The sequence below is a fragment of the Conger conger genome, chromosome 14 (genome assembly GCF_963514075.1).
Source record: "Conger conger chromosome 14, fConCon1.1, whole genome shotgun sequence".
NCBI lineage: Eukaryota > Metazoa > Chordata > Actinopteri > Anguilliformes > Congridae > Conger > Conger conger.
This window is the reverse complement of record NC_083773.1, coordinates 26693767-26712480: the sequence shown is the minus strand read 5'-3', so window position 1 is coordinate 26712480 and position 18714 is coordinate 26693767. Positions and strand designations below refer to the sequence as shown.

The 18714-nt window shown below is 48.3% G+C and overlaps 1 long non-coding RNA gene across 1 annotated transcript; it reads left to right on the top strand.

Annotated features, from left to right (window-relative positions):
- The first annotated feature begins 6379 nt into the window (after positions 1 to 6379).
- Positions 6380 to 8196, top strand: LOC133109723 (uncharacterized). Its single transcript, XR_009704782.1, has 3 exons — positions 6380 to 6843; positions 7339 to 7525; positions 7679 to 8196. It is a non-coding gene; the product is annotated as an uncharacterized LOC133109723 (long non-coding RNA).
- The last annotated feature ends 10518 nt before the right edge of the window (positions 8197 to 18714 follow it).

The window sequence follows — 18714 nt, the reverse complement described above, 5'->3', positions numbered from 1 at the left end:
CCACTCTGACCCAATTATTGGCCAGTGCAACTTAAGTAGTTATTGACAAAAAAGGGGGGGCCATCAAAAGTCATCTTCCTAATAATTTACTATTTAAAGAAATGAAAAGTTAGTGTCAAAAATTATTACAACATCCCAAACACAAACAAACTACACTGGCAAAGAGGAACAGAAGTTGTAAGTTTATAAGCAGACAGGTGGACAATTAGCAGGACAGTTTAGTGCCATTGTTGATGTTTTTTCCTGACACAGCCAGGAGGTGGCCTGTTTATGTAATGTGGCAGGAATAATGCCAAGAGGAGGAGACATTTTGGAGATCTGGTCTCTATTAGCCTCTAATGGGCTACCCATCACATATAGGACAGATTTCAAGGTCCCGCTTCTGAGTTCTGCATGGTCTTGCACCAGTTTACCTAACTAGCCTGCTTTTACCTTATGAGCCCACAAGGTCAGTCCATTCTGAACATGCAGGATACCTGGTAGTCCCAAAAATATTTAAAAACTGACGGGGGGTAGAGATTTCTCATTCAGAGCCCCACTAATGTCAGACACAGTCCCAATGTTTAAATTAAGATTAAAAACACACCTTTGCAATCAGGTGTGATGTTGAGGAATGGCGGAGAGCCAGGCGCGACTAAGGGTAATCCCTTGTGAGCGGGCACACGAATGTGTCCGCCACTAAACCCCGGGAGGTAGAGGAAACGGAAAACAACTCGGAGACAGCTCCGTTTAAATACAGAAAATAGCCCCAAAAAACAGCTAAGGAAAATAAAGCAACCCTTCAAAACCAGGGCGAATAACGCAACCAAACTGAGGGCTAAAGGGCGAGCCCTGTAACCCCGGAACGGGGATCCCAAAATAAAAGTACAACCTAGTATAAAAGACTAGGTAAACAAAATAAACAACCGTGAGTCGCAGCTCCGCAAAACGCACAAACCAAAATACATACCGGGAACAACGTCCCTCACCCACAGGCTCACACGAGCCGAAAACAAAAGAGAAAAACAAAAGAACCTACAGGAAGGCGTTTTCAGTGTAAACACACAATGAGCAGAACACCTTCCTTACCGTTTTTTTCTTTTAAATGCAAAACCCAGAACCAGCACAATACCTGACTCATTTAACACTGAGTCTACCGTGTGCTTACCAGCTTGGTGGCAGAGCGAACAGTGTACACCAAAGCGTCGACCAATAGTCAGCATGTGCTTTAAATACCTTCCGGAGGTAAGGCTCCCTTGGCACTAACGAGGACCAGGTGAAAATAATAAAGCACAACCGATACTACCTCCCAACCCTGACAGGACCCCCCTACTAAGGAGCGGCCCCAGATGATCCTTCAGCCCCCCGTCTGCAGAATGAGCTCTGGGTCCAAAATGTCCCTAGAGGAGACCCAAGAGCGCTCCTCGGGACCATAGGGGCAAGCTTACGGGACTTGACCCGCAATGGCAGATCGCGAGTGGACAACCACACCCTCTGCCCTACCCTGCAGGAGGGCGGCGCCCGGCGATGCCTGTCAGCCAGCCTCTTTTGGGTGGCCGTAGCCCGTAAAAGCGCAGCCCGTACTTTCTTCCAGGTGGCCCGGCACCGCCGAATAAAGCCGTCCGCAGAGGGTACTTCAACCCCCTTTTCCAGCTCCGGGAACAGTGGCGGAGCGTAACCAAATTGCGCCTCAAAGGGCGAGAGCCCTGTGGAGGCGTTGCGCAGAGTGTTGTGCGCGTACTCTGCCCCTGTGAGTTGGCGACTCCATGAAGTGGGGTTGGCAGCGGCTAGGCACCGGAGCGTGTTCTCCAGCGTCTGGTTAGTGCGTTCCGTCTGTCCGTTGGTCTCTGGGTGAAAGCCTGATGAGACTCACCGAGGCACCTAACAGGGAGCAGAACGCACACCAGAATCGAGAAGCGAACTGGGGTCCGCGGTCAGACACCACGTCCTGGGGCAGACCGTGTAACCTGAAAACATGATCGACCACCAACCGCGCGGTTTCCGCTGCCAACGGTAATTTCGGTAGCGCAACGAAATGAGCCGCCTTGGAAAACCGGTCTACCACGACTAAAATAACCATTTTGCCTTCGGATGATGGCAACCCTGTAATAAAATCCAGAGCCACGTGGCTCCAAGGGCGCCTCGGGATAGGTAACGGCCGTAACAGCCCTGAGGGGGGATGGTGCGAGCCCTTGCTGCGGGCACAGACCAAACAGGCAGCCACAAACTCCCGGACGTCTTTTTCCATCCCGGGCCACCAGAACCGCCTGGACAAAAAATCCCTGGTGCGGTGAACCCGGGATGCCCTGCCAGCCGTGAGGCATGTCCCCACTGCAGCACCTGGGACCGGACCCCAGCGGGCAGGAAGAGGCAGTGTGGCGGACCCCCTCCTGGATCTGGCTCTAGGCGCAATGCTCTCCGTACCGCCGACTCGACCTCCCAGATCACTGGCGCTACGATCTGATCACTAGGGAGAATGGGTTGAGGATTGTGCTCCCTGTCGGTGTTTTCAAACACCCGGGAGAGGGCGTCGGGTTTCGTATTGTTAGACCCTGGACGGTACGTCAAAATAAAAGAGAAACGCGCAAAAAACTGCGCCCAGCGGGCCTGGCGCGAATTGTGTGTTTTAGCAGTTTGGACATACTCCAGGTTTTTGTGGTGCGAGCATACCGTGAACGGATACTCCGCCCCCTCCAGCCAGTGACGCCACTCCTCCAAGGCTAGTTTGACAGCCAGCAGTTCCCTATCCCCAACATCATAATTTCTCTCAGCCTGGGACAGTGACTGAGAAAAGAACGCACAGGGATGCACTTTCTGGTCCTGGGGGGACCGTTGCGAGAGAATGGCGCCCACCCCCAGCTCGGAGGCATCGATCTCCACAATGAATGGGAGAGACGGGTTCGGAGTTATTAAGATAGGCTCTGAACAGAACCTTCTCTTTAGCTCGACGAACGCCGCCTCCGCACGGGGAGTCCAAACAAATCGCGCCGGAGCAGTCTTTCGGGTGAGCGCAGTGATGGGCGCGACCACAGTGCTAACGTTGCGAATGAACCGACAATAAAAATTGGCGAACCCTAAGAATCGCTGTACCTGCTTAATAGATTCCGGGGTGGGACAATTCTTCACAGCTGTCTCGGTTTTACCAGCTGACACAATAAACGAAACAGAATTCGTGTGAAAAACACATTTTTCCGCCTTGACAAACAGGCGAGCCTCGAAAAGACGTGTCAGGACCAGTGTCACATGCCAAATGTTCTCAGAGATATTGGAGGAGAAAATTCAAATATCGTCCAGATAAACGAACACGAATTTCTCCAGCATCTCCCTGAGCACATCGTTAACGAACGCCTGAAATACTGCGGGGGCGTTGGTGAGACCGAACGGCATGACCATATATTCATAATGACCTGTGTGCGTGTTAAACGCCGTTTTCCACTCATCGCCCACTTAGATTTAGCAAGTTGGCTTCCATAGCTCCTTATATATTTACCAATATCAAACTTTAAAAGTTCCCAATTGCTAGTGTAAGAATTCTCTAGCTGAGCCTTGTTCCAGTAGTGAGAAATACGTTTCCCAATTTTAATCTTCACTACTTCATGTCGTAATAATGAGCTATTCATTTTCCAATAATAAGTGTGTTGTGTGGCAGCATCAGATGACAATAAATGAATATCAATGAGAATAGCCCTATGATCTGTCAGGGGAGTTGACAAGATATCCATTGCAATATTGTTTATATCAACAGATTTTTGCACCAACCATAAATCTAAACGGGACCGTCTAGAACCGTCTTTAGTGCTCCAGGTAAAAGACCTGTCCTCTGGAAATTTAACCCTCCAAACATCCATCATATCAAACCTTTCCATTAGAAGTTCTAACGTGGTTCTTTGCGAAGTGGGTTGTCCTGCTGGCCATCTATCAATAGCATTACTTAGAGTGACGTTAAAATCCCCTCCAAGCAAAACGAATGCATTTGGAAATTTGGATAGCCAATATAAAATCCTATTCTCCATATTTTCAAGTAAGTGATCATTGTCAGGTTTAGAATTGTAACCATAGACATTGGTAAGTATAAAATTGGTATTATTACGACCGGCAATGAGACACACATAATGACCGGCAGGGTGGCAATCTGAATGAAGAAGATCACCATTAAAATTGTTTCTCAAAATAGCAACCCCGGCAGAGAGCTCAGATCCATGTAAAAGCCATATGTCATTACCCCACTGTGATCGCCAGAACTTCACATCTTCAGTAGTAGAATGAGATTCTTGCAAAAAAAACAAAATCAGTTCAAAGCTGTTTAGTAAAAAGAAATAAAGCCTTTCGTTTTATATTTTGTCTTAACCCCCTGGTATTAAGTGACTATAGAAACAGACAAAGTAAAAGAACAGTAAGAAAATGTATTAATCTAGAAAATGATGGTTACGTACGAATGTGTGACACAAATATTCTGTGAATTATGCCACAGTAACCCTTCTCTTGGTTCGGACCAGATGGGATAGCTGCTGCGCATGGGGCTGTGTAGCCACAGACTAGCCCATGCTAGCCCCTGTCCACCTTTGAAAGCACCAACAATGGGCATGCGAGAATCGGAACTGGACCTTGAAGCAATGGAACAAGGTTGCCTGGTCTGGTCCCATTTTCTATTACATCATGTGGATGGTCGGATGTGCATTCACCGGTTACCTGGGGAAGAGATGACACCAGGTAAACGGTGAACACGTACCATGTGGATACATGAGGTGAAAGAGAATGGGACTCATCGGACCAGGCAGCCTTCTTCCATTGCTCCAAGGTCCAGTTCCGATGCTCGCGTGCCCATTGTAGGCGCTTTTGACGGTGGACAGGGGTTAGCATGGGCACTCTGACCAGTCTGCAGCGACGCAGCCCCATACGCAGCAGGGTGTGATGCAGTGTGTTGTGACACATTCCTCACGGCTCAGACCAGACGGGATAGCCTTCATTGCCATCGCACATCGATGAGCCTTAGGTTGCTGGTTTGTGGTTTGTCCCTCCTCGGACCACTGTCGGAAGGTACTCGCCACTGCTGACCAGGAGCACCAGACAAGCCTTGCCGTTTTGGAGATGCTCTGACCCAGTCATCTGTTCATAACTATTTTGCCCCTGTCAAAGTTGCTCAGGTCTTTTACACCTGTCCATTACTCTTGCATCCAACACAGCGATTACGAGAAACGACTGTTCACTTACGTTTTAAAATATCCCAGACCTTGATGTTCCCTTTTGTTAGAGATAATCAAAGTTATTTGTGACCGGTCATAATGTTTTGTATGAAGAGAGATGAATCTCAGTATTATTCACAACTTGTGCCTTGTCAAAGTCGGGCTCTCTGGGAAGCGAGCATTGCCTTCCCGGACTTGCCCGAGGGCACAAACGGGCCGAGGCTTCCATACCAGGGGCTTGCTGAGATCGGACACCAGCATGCCCCTGGTAGGGAATTGGCCGATCCAGCAGCCCAAACAGGGCGCCCTCGCCGATACCCCCGGCTGGCACAACACCACTACACCAGACGATGAAGACGCAGCTACCTGGCCCTCGTCTTGTCACCGGAACTTTCTGAGTATCTAAGCGTGACCTCTTCATATCCTGATAGACTAAATTTTTACCTGCCAGACTGTACACCGTCCTGGTTTTTGTTGTGTCTTGATCAGGGCCCCCCGAATACTTGCCAACTGAGTGTTTCCAGAAAGAGGACCAGCCCACCCTGGAGGAGATGCAGCTCCATGCCTGGATCCAGCAGGCCTGATAGACACTGGAGTGTGGGGATGTACCCCACTGACTGGTATGTAATTCTAACACACAAAAAAGCCCTGCAAGTACGCTTGCTTCTGCTTTAAGCAGTCCTCATTCAAAACTCAATTGGCATCAAGAGTAGGCTGTAAATCTTATTTTTACAGAAATCAAAAGTTGGCAACACAATTGGTTGAATTCATTTATATAAATCAGGAATGGTAAGCATGCATGTTTTACTGGAGGGATTTTACATTGCATTCATTTGGGAGATGTGTTAATACTTATTCACAATATAATGGCAATGGCAAACTTACTTGACTAGCTGAATAGTTACCTTGCCAAAGGTATTATTTTAGCTATATAATTTGAAGTAGCTCTTGCTAACTTGCTTTAAAGCTGTAGCAGGAATTATCAGTTAAATGTTGAATAATTTTACAAAATTATGGCATAATATTACAGTACATGTTAGTTTCACTGCTTGCTTTAAGTCCAGACAGATGCTCACACACCTCTCATCTATTCCTTCCTTCCTTTTGACAGCCGGAATAATGGCAATGAGACAGAGAAACAAATGGCCCATTGAGGAGAAAATTATTTAGAGAATGGCGATAAATGGAGATATAGAATGGAGATATACACCAGTAAGGCAAAAAATTATGACAATTCACAGATGAAGTGAATAACGTTGATTATCTCCTAAGAATGACACATTTTAAGGTCTGCGATATATTCGAGGCTAAGCGAACCATTGGTTCTTGTAGAGCTTTCTCAGTTTCCAAGTGTAACCTCTTCATATGGCAAGGAGCCAAAACATTATGACAATTCACGGATGAAGCGAATAACATTGATTATCTCGTAAGAATCACACATATGATTCTCAGGTACGGCAGGCCAAAGCCACAGAAGAAGCCAACGGAAGAGGGGCGGGCCAGTGAGGAGACCACCGCCCAAAGACTCCCTCCTTTGTGTTTTGATCAGTGCCCCCCCGAATACTTGCCAATTGAGTGGTTCCAGAAAGAGGACCAGCCCACCCTGGAGGAGATGCAGCTCCACGCCTGGATCCAGCAGGCCTGATAGACACTGGAGTGTGGGGATGCACCCCACTGACTGGTATGTAATTCTAACACACAAAAAAGCCCCTGCAAGTACTCTTGCTTCTGCTTTAAGCAGTCCTCATTCAAAACTCCATTGGCATCAAGAGTAGGCTGTAAATCTTACTTTTACAGAAATCAGAAGTTGGCAACACAATTGGTTGAATTCATTTATATAAATCAGGAATGGTAAGCATGCGTGTTTTACTGGAGGGATTTTACATTGCATTCATTTGGGAGATGTATTAATACTTATTTACAATATAATGGCATGTCAGCTGCCACAAAGCAAACTTACTTACTAGCTGAATAGTTATTTTAGCTATATAATTTGAAGTAGCTATTGCTAAATTGCTTTAAAGCTGGAGCAGGAATTATCAGTCAAATGTTAGTCATTTTGTGACAGTGGCATAATTGTGGCATAATGTTACAGTACATGTTAGTTTCACTGCTTGCTTTAAGCCCAGACAGTTGCTCACACACCTCTCATCTATTCCTTCCTTCCTTTTGACAGCCGGAATAATGGCAATGAGACAGAGAAACAAATGGCCCATTGAGGAGAAAATTATTTAGAGAATGGCGATAAATGGAGATATAGAATGGAGATATACACCAGTGAGCCAAAAATTGACAATTCACAGATGAAGTGAATTATCTCCTAAGAATGACACATGTCTTTAAGGCCTGCGATATATTCGAGGGTAAGCAAACCATTGGTTCTTGTAGAACTTTCTCAGTTTCCAAGTATCCAAGTGTAACCTCTTCATATGGCAATGGGCCAAAACATTATGACAATTCACGGATGAAGCGAATAACATTGATTATCTCGTAAGAATCACGCATATGATTCTCAGGTACGGCAGGCCAAAGCCACAGAAGAAGCCAACGGAAGAGGGGCGGGCCAGTGAGGAGACCACGGCCCAAAGACTCCCTCCTCCACCAAGAACAGTTCCGAGTAGCCCGGCTGGGCCAATCAGAGGAGCTCTACCTTCACTGCCAACTCGACGGGCACCCCTGCCAAGCCCTGGTGGACACGGTGTCCACCATCACCCGGCCTGGCGTGCTCCCCAACACCACGGGCACACTTCCACCAAGCTGAGAACGGCGACTGGTGAACGAGCAGAGACGAGAGGATGCAAGCTGCTGTGCGTCAGCAAACCCACCATGACTTCTGGCTGGTCATGGTCATGGTCACTAAAACATAGGCGTAGTAAAATAGCTTATAGTGAGTTGTAATATTTAGAAAAAGTAAATACGGAGTGGCTTCACCTCAATGTAATGTATTTGGACTTGGCAATTAAAAATAATGATGTCCTCTGAAAAGGGGTGGTGGTGGAGGGATTAATAATAAAAGAAAAAAAAGAAAGTTCAGTCGGTGACCAGATGGAACATTTCACTGCAAATGAAAACTGAATGAATACAAAGAAACCCACTCTGACCCAATTATTGGCCAGTGCAACTTAAGTAGTTATTGACAAAAAAGGGGGGGCCATCAAAAGTCATCTTCCTAATAATTTACTATTTAAAGAAATGAAAAGTTAGTGTCAAAAATTATTACAACATCCCAAACACAAACAAACTACACTGGCAAAGAGGAACAGAAGTTGTAAGTTTATAAGCAGACAGGTGGACAATTAGCAGGACAGTTTAGTGCCATTGTTGATGTTTTTTCCTGACACAGCCAGGAGGTGGCCTGTTTATGTAATGTGGCAGGAATAATGCCAAGAGGAGGAGACATTTTGGAGATCTGGTCTCTATTAGCCTCTAATGGGCTACCCATCACATATAGGACAGATTTCAAGGTCCCGCTTCTGAGTTCTGCATGGTCTTGCACCAGTTTACCTAACTAGCCTGCTTTTACCTTATGAGCCCACAAGGTCAGTCCATTCTGAACATGCAGGATACCTGGTAGTCCCAAAAATATTTAAAAACTGACGGGGGGTAGAGATTTCTCATTCAGAGCCCCACTAATGTCAGACACAGTCCCAATGTTTAAATTAAGATTAAAAACACACCTTTGCAATCAGGTGTGATGTTGAGGAATGGCGGAGAGCCAGGCGCGACTAAGGGTAATCCCTTGTGAGCGGGCACACGAATGTGTCCGCCACTAAACCCCGGGAGGTAGAGGAAACGGAAAACAACTCGGAGACAGCTCCGTTTAAATACAGAAAATAGCCCCAAAAAACAGCTAAGGAAAATAAAGCAACCCTTCAAAACCAGGGCGAATAACGCAACCAAACTGAGGGCTAAAGGGCGAGCCCTGTAACCCCGGAACGGGGATCCCAAAATAAAAGTACAACCTAGTATAAAAGACTAGGTAAACAAAATAAACAACCGTGAGTCGCAGCTCCGCAAAACGCACAAACCAAAATACATACCGGGAACAACGTCCCTCACCCACAGGCTCACACGAGCCGAAAACAAAAGAGAAAAACAAAAGAACCTACAGGAAGGCGTTTTCAGTGTAAACACACAATGAGCAGAACACCTTCCTTACCGTTTTTTTCTTTTAAATGCAAAACCCAGAACCAGCACAATACCTGACTCATTTAACACTGAGTCTACCGTGTGCTTACCAGCTTGGTGGCAGAGCGAACAGTGTACACCAAAGCGTCGACCAATAGTCAGCATGTGCTTTAAATACCTTCCGGAGGTAAGGCTCCCTTGGCACTAACGAGGACCAGGTGAAAATAATAAAGCACAACCGATACTACCTCCCAACCCTGACAGGACCCCCCTACTAAGGAGCGGCCCCAGATGATCCTTCAGCCCCCCGTCTGCAGAATGAGCTCTGGGTCCAAAATGTCCCTAGAGGAGACCCAAGAGCGCTCCTCGGGACCATAGGGGCAAGCTTACGGGACTTGACCCGCAATGGCAGATCGCGAGTGGACAACCACACCCTCTGCCCTACCCTGCAGGAGGGCGGCGCCCGGCGATGCCTGTCAGCCAGCCTCTTTTGGGTGGCCGTAGCCCGTAAAAGCGCAGCCCGTACTTTCTTCCAGGTGGCCCGGCACCGCCGAATAAAGCCGTCCGCAGAGGGTACTTCAACCCCCTTTTCCAGCTCCGGGAACAGTGGCGGAGCGTAACCAAATTGCGCCTCAAAGGGCGAGAGCCCTGTGGAGGCGTTGCGCAGAGTGTTGTGCGCGTACTCTGCCCCTGTGAGTTGGCGACTCCATGAAGTGGGGTTGGCAGCGGCTAGGCACCGGAGCGTGTTCTCCAGCGTCTGGTTAGTGCGTTCCGTCTGTCCGTTGGTCTCTGGGTGAAAGCCTGATGAGACTCACCGAGGCACCTAACAGGGAGCAGAACGCACACCAGAATCGAGAAGCGAACTGGGGTCCGCGGTCAGACACCACGTCCTGGGGCAGACCGTGTAACCTGAAAACATGATCGACCACCAACCGCGCGGTTTCCGCTGCCAACGGTAATTTCGGTAGCGCAACGAAATGAGCCGCCTTGGAAAACCGGTCTACCACGACTAAAATAACCATTTTGCCTTCGGATGATGGCAACCCCGTAATAAAATCCAGAGCCACGTGGCTCCAAGGGCGCCTCGGGATAGGTAACGGCCGTAACAGCCCTGAGGGGGGATGGTGCGAGCCCTTGCTGCGGGCACAGACCAAACAGGCAGCCACAAACTCCCGGACGTCTTTTTCCATCCCGGGCCACCAGAACCGCCTGGACAAAAAGTCCCTGGTGCGGTGAACCCGGGCTGCCCTGCCAGCCGTGAGGCATGTCCCCACTGCAGCACCTGGGACCGGACCCCAGCGGGCAGGAAGAGGCAGTGTGGCGGACCCCCTCCTGGATCTGGCTCTAGGCGCAATGCTCTCCGTACCGCCGACTCGACCTCCCAGATCACTGGCGCTACGATCTGATCACTAGGGAGAATGGGTTGAGGATTGTGCTCCCTGTCGGTGTTTTCAAACACCCGGGAGAGGGCGTCGGGTTTCGTATTGTTAGACCCTGGACGGTACGTCAAAATAAAAGAGAAACGCGCAAAAAACTGCGCCCAGCGGGCCTGGCGCGAATTGTGTGTTTTAGCAGTTTGGACATACTCCAGGTTTTTGTGGTGCGAGCATACCGTGAACGGATACTCCGCCCCCTCCAGCCAGTGACGCCACTCCTCCAAGGCTAGTTTGACAGCCAGCAGTTCCCTATCCCCAACATCATAATTTCTCTCAGCCTGGGACAGTGACTGAGAAAAGAACGCACAGGGATGCACTTTCTGGTCCTGGGGGGACCGTTGCGAGAGAATGGCGCCCACCCCCAGCTCGGAGGCATCGATCTCCACAATGAATGGGAGAGACGGGTTCGGAGTTATTAAGATAGGCTCTGAACAGAACCTTCTCTTTAGCTCGACGAACGCCGCCTCCGCACGGGGAGTCCAAACAAATCGCGCCGGAGCAGTCTTTCGGGTGAGCGCAGTGATGGGCGCGACCACAGTGCTAACGTTGCGAATGAACCGACAATAAAAATTGGCGAACCCTAAGAATCGCTGTACCTGCTTAATAGATTCCGGGGTGGGACAATTCTTCACAGCTGTCTCGGTTTTACCAGCTGACACAATAAACGAAACAGAATTCGTGTGAAAAACACATTTTTCCGCCTTGACAAACAGGCGAGCCTCGAAAAGACGTGTCAGGACCAGTGTCACGTGCCAAATGTTCTCAGAGATATTGGAGGAGAAAATTCAAATATCGTCCAGATAAACGAACACGAATTTCTCCAGCATCTCCCTGAGCACATCGTTAACGAACGCCTGAAATACTGCGGGGGCGTTGGTGAGACCGAACGGCATGACCATATATTCATAATGACCTGTGTGCGTGTTAAACGCCGTTTTCCACTCATCGCCCACTTAGATTTAGCAAGTTGGCTTCCATAGCTCCTTATATATTTACCAATATCAAACTTTAAAAGTTCCCAATTGCTAGTGTAAGAATTCTCTAGCTGAGCCTTGTTCCAGTAGTGAGAAATACGTTTCCCAATTTTAATCTTCACTACTTCATGTCGTAATAATGAGCTATTCATTTTCCAATAATAAGTGTGTTGTGTGGCAGCATCAGATGACAATAAATGAATGTCAATGAGAATAGCCCTATGATCTGTCAGGGGAGTTGACAAGATATCCATTGCAATATTGTTTATATCAACAGATTTTTGCACCAACCATAAATCTAAACGGGACCGTCTAGAACCGTCTTTAGTGCTCCAGGTAAAAGACCTGTCCTCTGGAAATTTAACCCTCCAAACATCCATCATATCAAACCTTTCCATGAGAAGTTCTAACGTGGTTCTTTGCGAAGTGGGTTGTCCTGCTGGCCATCTATCAATAGCATTACTTAGAGTGACGTTAAAATCCCCTCCAAGCAAAACGAATGCATTTGGAAATTTGGATAGCCAATATAAAATCCTATTCTCCATATTTTCAAGTAAGTGATCATTGTCAGGTTTAGAATTGTAACCATAGACATTGGTAAGTATAAAATTGGTATTATTACGACCGGCAATGAGACACACATAATGACCGGCAGGGTGGCAATCTGAATGAAGAAGATCACCATTAAAATTGTTTCTCAAAATAGCAACCCCGGCAGAGAGCTCAGATCCATGTAAAAGCCATATGTCATTACCCCACTGTGATCGCCAGAACTTCACATCTTCAGTAGTAGAATGAGATTCTTGCAAAAAAAACAAAATCAGTTCAAAGCTGTTTAGTAAAAAGAAATAAAGCCTTTTGTTTTATATTTTGTCTTAACCCCCTGGTATTAAGTGACTATAGAAACAGACAAAGTAAAAGAACAGTAAGAAAATGTATTAATCTAGAAACAACCTATTTGGCAAAGGATTGGAAAATCAAGCAGAATGAGCAGCACCATATTAATTTCTTTTTCCACTGAAAAGGGAGAACAGCCCACCAAAATAAACTGGTTAGCCTTATAAAACTTAAAACACGGGCTTTAACTTTAAACAATCCACAACACAACGCAGTGTGGTTCAGTTACCTGGGTAATCTGTTAAATACTGAGGTAGTGAGGCTAACCAACTAGGTAAACCTACAACAAATGATAGGAAATGGTCAATTCACAGTCAATATTGTTGGGTCTAGATCTGGTTAAGCTATATCTTATTTTATATCTCAGCCAGGCAACAATCTCACCCTCACCCTCACCCTGAACAAACGCACGACCGCCAGCAAAGTAGGCTATCTTGCCGGCATCTCTTGCTTTCTTGATCGCTGGCCACAGCTTGTTCCTTCTCTCCGCGTCCCCTCTGGAAAAGTCGTCCAACACCTTGGTGGCACAAGCGATAGAACGACTATCTGTGGCGACGATGGCAATGTCGTCCATGTACGCCATCACCTTTAGCCGTTCCCCCCCCGCTCCAGGGAGTAGATAGCCCACCACCCCTGGATTGGCCCTAATGGCCTGGAGGAACGGTTCCAGGTAGATGACGTACAGGAGAGATGCTAGAGGGCACCCCTGCCTGACGCCAGACCTGACATCGAACGGGGCAGAGGGCTGTCGAATGACAACCACTCTGCCCGTTATGTTTGTCAGGCAGATCTTTGTCCAGCGCAGGAGGGGGCCAGGAATGTTCATTTTCTCTAGCACTCTCTCCAAGCACACATGACTCACCCGGTCAAATGCCTTCTCTTGATCGAGACTGAGAAGGCACAAGGGGGACCTCCGCTCCCCGGAGTGGATGATTAGATCCCTCGCGAGGAGCAGGTTGTCATTTATGGACCTCCCCTGCACACTGCAGGTCTGGTCCGGTCTGATCACCGATGTTATCAGGCCTTGGAACCTCCCCATCAGCGCCTTCGCCATTATCTTATAATCGACTGAGAGGAGGTTGATCGGCCGCCAGTTGCGGAGGTCCTTCAGGTCCCCCTTCTTTGGGACAAGAGCTACTGAGCTCTGTCTCAGTGAGGCGCCTAACCGCCCCTCCCCGTACGCAGCCCTGAACACTTCCGCCACGTCCTCCTTCAGGAGATCCCAGTGAGCCTGGTAAAACTCAGCTGGGATTCCGTCAGGGCCCGGAGCTTTGTGTGTATTCAGGGAGTGCACGGTCCTGGTGAGCTCCTCAATGCTCAACTCCGCCTCCATCTGCTCATCTCCCAGGCGTCTGTCCAGGCAGCCCAGGAAGGTGTCCATGAGAGCCCCGTCTGAGGGCCTCTCGCTGTAAAGGCCCTCGTAGAACTCCCTGGCCACCTCCCGGACCTCCGCCTCTTCAGACACCACCACACCTCTGCTGTTATAGAGAGACAAGATGTTATTCGTCTTGGTTCGTGCCCTGTGGAAGAAGAACCGCGTGCACTTCTCATCCTCCTGGAGGCCCTGGAGTTTGGAGCGGAAGGTCTGTTTCTTCCGCTCTTCCCGGTAGAGGGTGGTGAGGCTCTGCCGAGCTTGTGCAATTTCGCTGCCAACATCCAGGCCTCGGGACTGGAGGAGGCTTAGTCTTTGGAGGGCAGCATTGTGGCGTTCAAAAACTGCCCTCCCTTCCTTCGCCTTCCTCCGCCCGACTGCCCGGAAGTAGCCCCGCACTCGCTCCTTCACCATCTCCCACCACTCCACCGGGGAGTCAAAGAGATGTTTCAGACTCACCCACTCCAGGTATCTTCTCGAGAAGGAGAGACGCACCTGGGGGTCTTGGAGATGGCTGATATTCATCCGCCAGAGCCCCTTACCCACGGTTATAGGTTTCTCCCAGACCAGGGACACGGTTACCATGTGGTGGTCCGAGAAGTGCACCACCTTGGTGGAATAGCTGTGCACCCTCAGGCCTGGGGAGAGCAGAAACATGTCAATTCTGGATGAGGAGGAGCCAGAGGAACTCACAAAAGTATGTTGGGGAGGAGAGGCGCCCCCGGCGTCGCAGAGGGAGAAATCCTCGATGAGGGACCGCAGCAGGGTGCCGGAGCGATCCGGCCTTGGTTTGCTGCGGTCCTCATCTCTTAAAACACAGTTGAAATCTCCCCCTACGACGACGGGCATCGTGCAGTGTAACAGTGGTGGTAGTTTAGTGAATAGGGAGACTCTCTCGGCCACGCTGGTGGGACCGTACACGTTGATGACCTCGAGATCGGTGACGAGGATTCGCCCACTCTCCACAATGCTGTGTGCTGTTATTTTAGCATAGGGATTTTTCATCAACGTGCCGACCCCATCAGCTCTGGCGATGTTTGAGCCAGACCAGAGAGAGTCTCCCATTCTCCATTCCTCCCCCAGAACGCCATCCCACTCCCGAAACGGAATCCCACATTCCTGGAGCAGGACGACGTCTGAGGGGATCCCCTGACCATGTTCTGCCACTGGCGCCCTGGTCAACAGGGACAAGAGTGAACTGTTTCTGTCTCCATATTGGAGTGAGGAGCTGACCGTTTCCTTCCCTGTACGTAGGAATACCATCAAGCTCCTGGGGGTGACCTTCCAGGCTGACGGAGGAGGGAGAACCAGCTGGGAGGGAGCCCTCCGCCACGTCCAAAATAAAATCAGGAGCTGGAGTGCACGGCCCTTGACCATGGCGGGTAAGATCCTTGTCCTGAAGGCAATTGTCCTACCCATTCTGCTCTATGTGGGGAGGGTGTTTCCCCCAGACAAAGCCACCGGGAAGCTAATCACCCGGATGGCTTTCCGCTTTGTCTGGGGGAGCACCATGGAAAAACTTAAACGCGTTACCCTCCTCAAAGAGGAGCGGAATGGGGGGCGGGGGGTCCCAGACATTGTGAACATCATCATGGTGCAGGGTCTGGCCACCCTTGTCCAGAATGCAGGGAAGGTGGGTAAGGCCTCTGGTACCTTTGCCAGGTACTATGCCACCCCCTTCCTCAGAGCAATGGGCTTGGGTGTGCTGGATTTATAGCTGGGACCCCCCCTATGTCTACCGAGCCCTGAAGGACTTTGCCTACAGGACGGATCTGCCCAGGGCTGGCCTAACCTCGTGGAGCTATAAAATGATTATGGCTCATTTAAGATCTGGCCAAATAGTAACGCTCCCGAGGGGGGGGCCAGACCTGGATCCGCAAGTCATCTGGGCAAATGTGACACATAAGTGTCTCACAAACAAACAAAAAGACATTGCCTGGATGACAGCCCATAGGTGTCTCCCCACCAGAACATTTATGTATCGCCGGCACTTAGCCCTGACTGAACGCTGCCCCCACGGATGCACTGACTCAGAACACATTCACCACCTGTTCTGGGAGTGCTCCGTGGCCAGGCGGGTCTGGGGCCTTGTTTGTTCCTCTGTCTCCCTAAGCAGGTTCCTGCCGAGGCCCTCCCTGATGGCTGAGGGCATCCTCTACGGTCCGCCGGGGGGATGCAAGACCACCGTGCTCCAGCGTCAGTGGAGGATCATCAACACCGTGAAGCAGGTCCTGTGGGAGACGAGGAACATCAAGGTCTACCAGAAAACATCTGTAGACCTGGTCACTCTCCGGAGGAGGATCCAAAACCTCCTCCAGGACGGCATTCTGGTTGACATGCACACTAATAAGAACCTGGCGAGAGAGAAGTGGGGGGTGGACCACTGGAAAGAATTCATCATATAGCCCCCCCCCCCCCCAAGGGACACAGAAGCCTCTCAGGACAGCAAACCTGAGCGAAATGGACTTTCCTTTTTCTTGGTGTTTTAATCCACCTTTGTTTTCTTTGAATCACATATTGATTTTGTGTTTTGTGACTATTTTTTTGAATCACTTTTTCTTAAAATTTGTTTTTCATTCATTTGGATGTCTTTGTTCCTTTTGGTTTAAGTGTTTGTTCTAAATGATTTGTTTTGTGTTATTGAGTGTGTTTTTAAAAAAGAAAAAAGATTTTAAATTGTTCAGAGAAATTATAAAAACCAATAAAACTACCTCTGGAAAAGTCCTCTAAACTGCAACCGATGGTCTCGCAGATACGGTGAGCTCGGAGTATTTTTTGTGAGTTTTCGCCGACCAACTTCTCAATCGCATCGGATCTCGCATTGATGAGAGTGGAGAGAGTTGAGACTCAAAGTTGGGTGGGGGGGGTCTTGTGCAGAAGAGGGTACTATCAGGCATTTTCCTTAGCAATAGGTGGCTTGCTCGGAGTTGTCGGCAGAGGAGGGAACTCCACCTCTGTCATGGTCATTTAGTCAGAGTCGTTAGCAACCTCCTCGTTGTAGTCGTGACCACCACTGGCCAACGGGTTGAAACGGTTAGCATCACCACCGTTGTTAGCTTGTTCCACCCTATCTGGACCACGCTTTTTATCCGGCATTTTGGTTCCCAAATGAGTCTCAGACGTACAAATGTGAATCTTGTTTCAAAATGAGTTCACCGATTGCGTTAATAAAACCCCTTTCACTGATTACAAAAAGTTTGGTGCAACAGCTCAGTAGAAACACAAGTGCTCAAGCCGCCATCTTGGGAGGTAGAGGAAACGGAAAACAACTCGGAGACAGCTCCGATTAAATAAAGAAAATAGCCCCAAAAAAAACGGCTAAGGAAAATAAAGCAACCCTTCAAAACCAGGGCGAATAACACAACCAAAATGAGGGCTAAAGGGCAAGCCCTGTAACCCCGGAACGGGGATCCCAAAATAAAAGTACAACCTAGTATAAAAGACTAGGTAAACAAAATAAACAACCGTGAGTCGCAGCTCAAAATACATACCGGGGACAACGTCCCTCACACACAGGCTCACACGAGCCGAAAACAAAAGAGAAAAACAAAAGAACCTACAGGAAGGCGTTTGCAGTGTAAACACACAACGAGCAGAACACCTTCCTTACCTCTTTTAAATGCAAAACCCAGAACCAGCACAATACCTGACTCATTTAACACTGAGTCTACCGTGTGCTTACCAACTCGGTGGCAGAGCGAACAGTGTACACCAAAGCGTCGACCGATAGTCAGCGCGTGCTTTAAATACCTTCCGGAGGTAAGGCTCCCTTGACACTAACGAGGACCAGGTGAAAATAATAAAGCCCCCTGGTGGTTACGACCGATACTACCTCCCAACCCTGACATCAGGCTTATAATCAGTTATAGCTTTGCACAGTGGTTCTGGAGTTGGGTACTAGATGAGGCTAATGGTTATTTAGAATTCCACACGTGACCGGTGGCACTGAGTAGGCCTTAACGGTGCCAGTGGGGTTAGCTACAATCTTAGACACCTAGGAGGTATGCGTGGTACATGCTTTCTGTTCTGTGCACAAGGACATTTTATTTGATGTAATAATACATTTTAGTGCCTAACATCCTCCTTTGTTTCTCTTTCCTGCCACTTCCACTCAAATCGCCAAATCATGCTATACAAAATAAATTGAATTGAATTGAATTGAATGATCACATCATAAATAAACCTTGTAGTATCCATGAGTTGCAGACATGATAATGTCATCAAATGTGGTAGGCATCAAAATATTGACCTTGTTATTACATTTGTGCCAGTACTACTGCTGGCTTGAAATAGGATGACTTGCGTAATTGAATGGCATTGTTCTAGTTCAATGTCTGTTTAAAAAAATAGCCTCATAAAACAAATGCAATTGTACATTTAGCCTCATAGTCATTGTTTGATTTGAAATACAAATTGTATTAGTGCAGATGAAAAACTACCAGTTTGACACAAATGTCCCAAAACTATTGAATTTACCTGTAGGTCTATTTTATCTGCTTTGTCCCGTGCATATTTCGTAGTGAGCTTGATGGAAGAATGCTTGCTAAACCAACGGAGTGATTCTTTACATTACATTACATTACATTACATTAATGGCATTTTGTAGATACTTTTATCCAGATTCTCGCAAAGTAAGCTTCATAAATGAAGTATCTAAACCGCCCACGAAAGCCCTCATATCCTCTTAAATAATCAAAGATAGTCGCGAACGTAGGGGAAAAAGCGCGTCCACGTGAGGGCTGAAA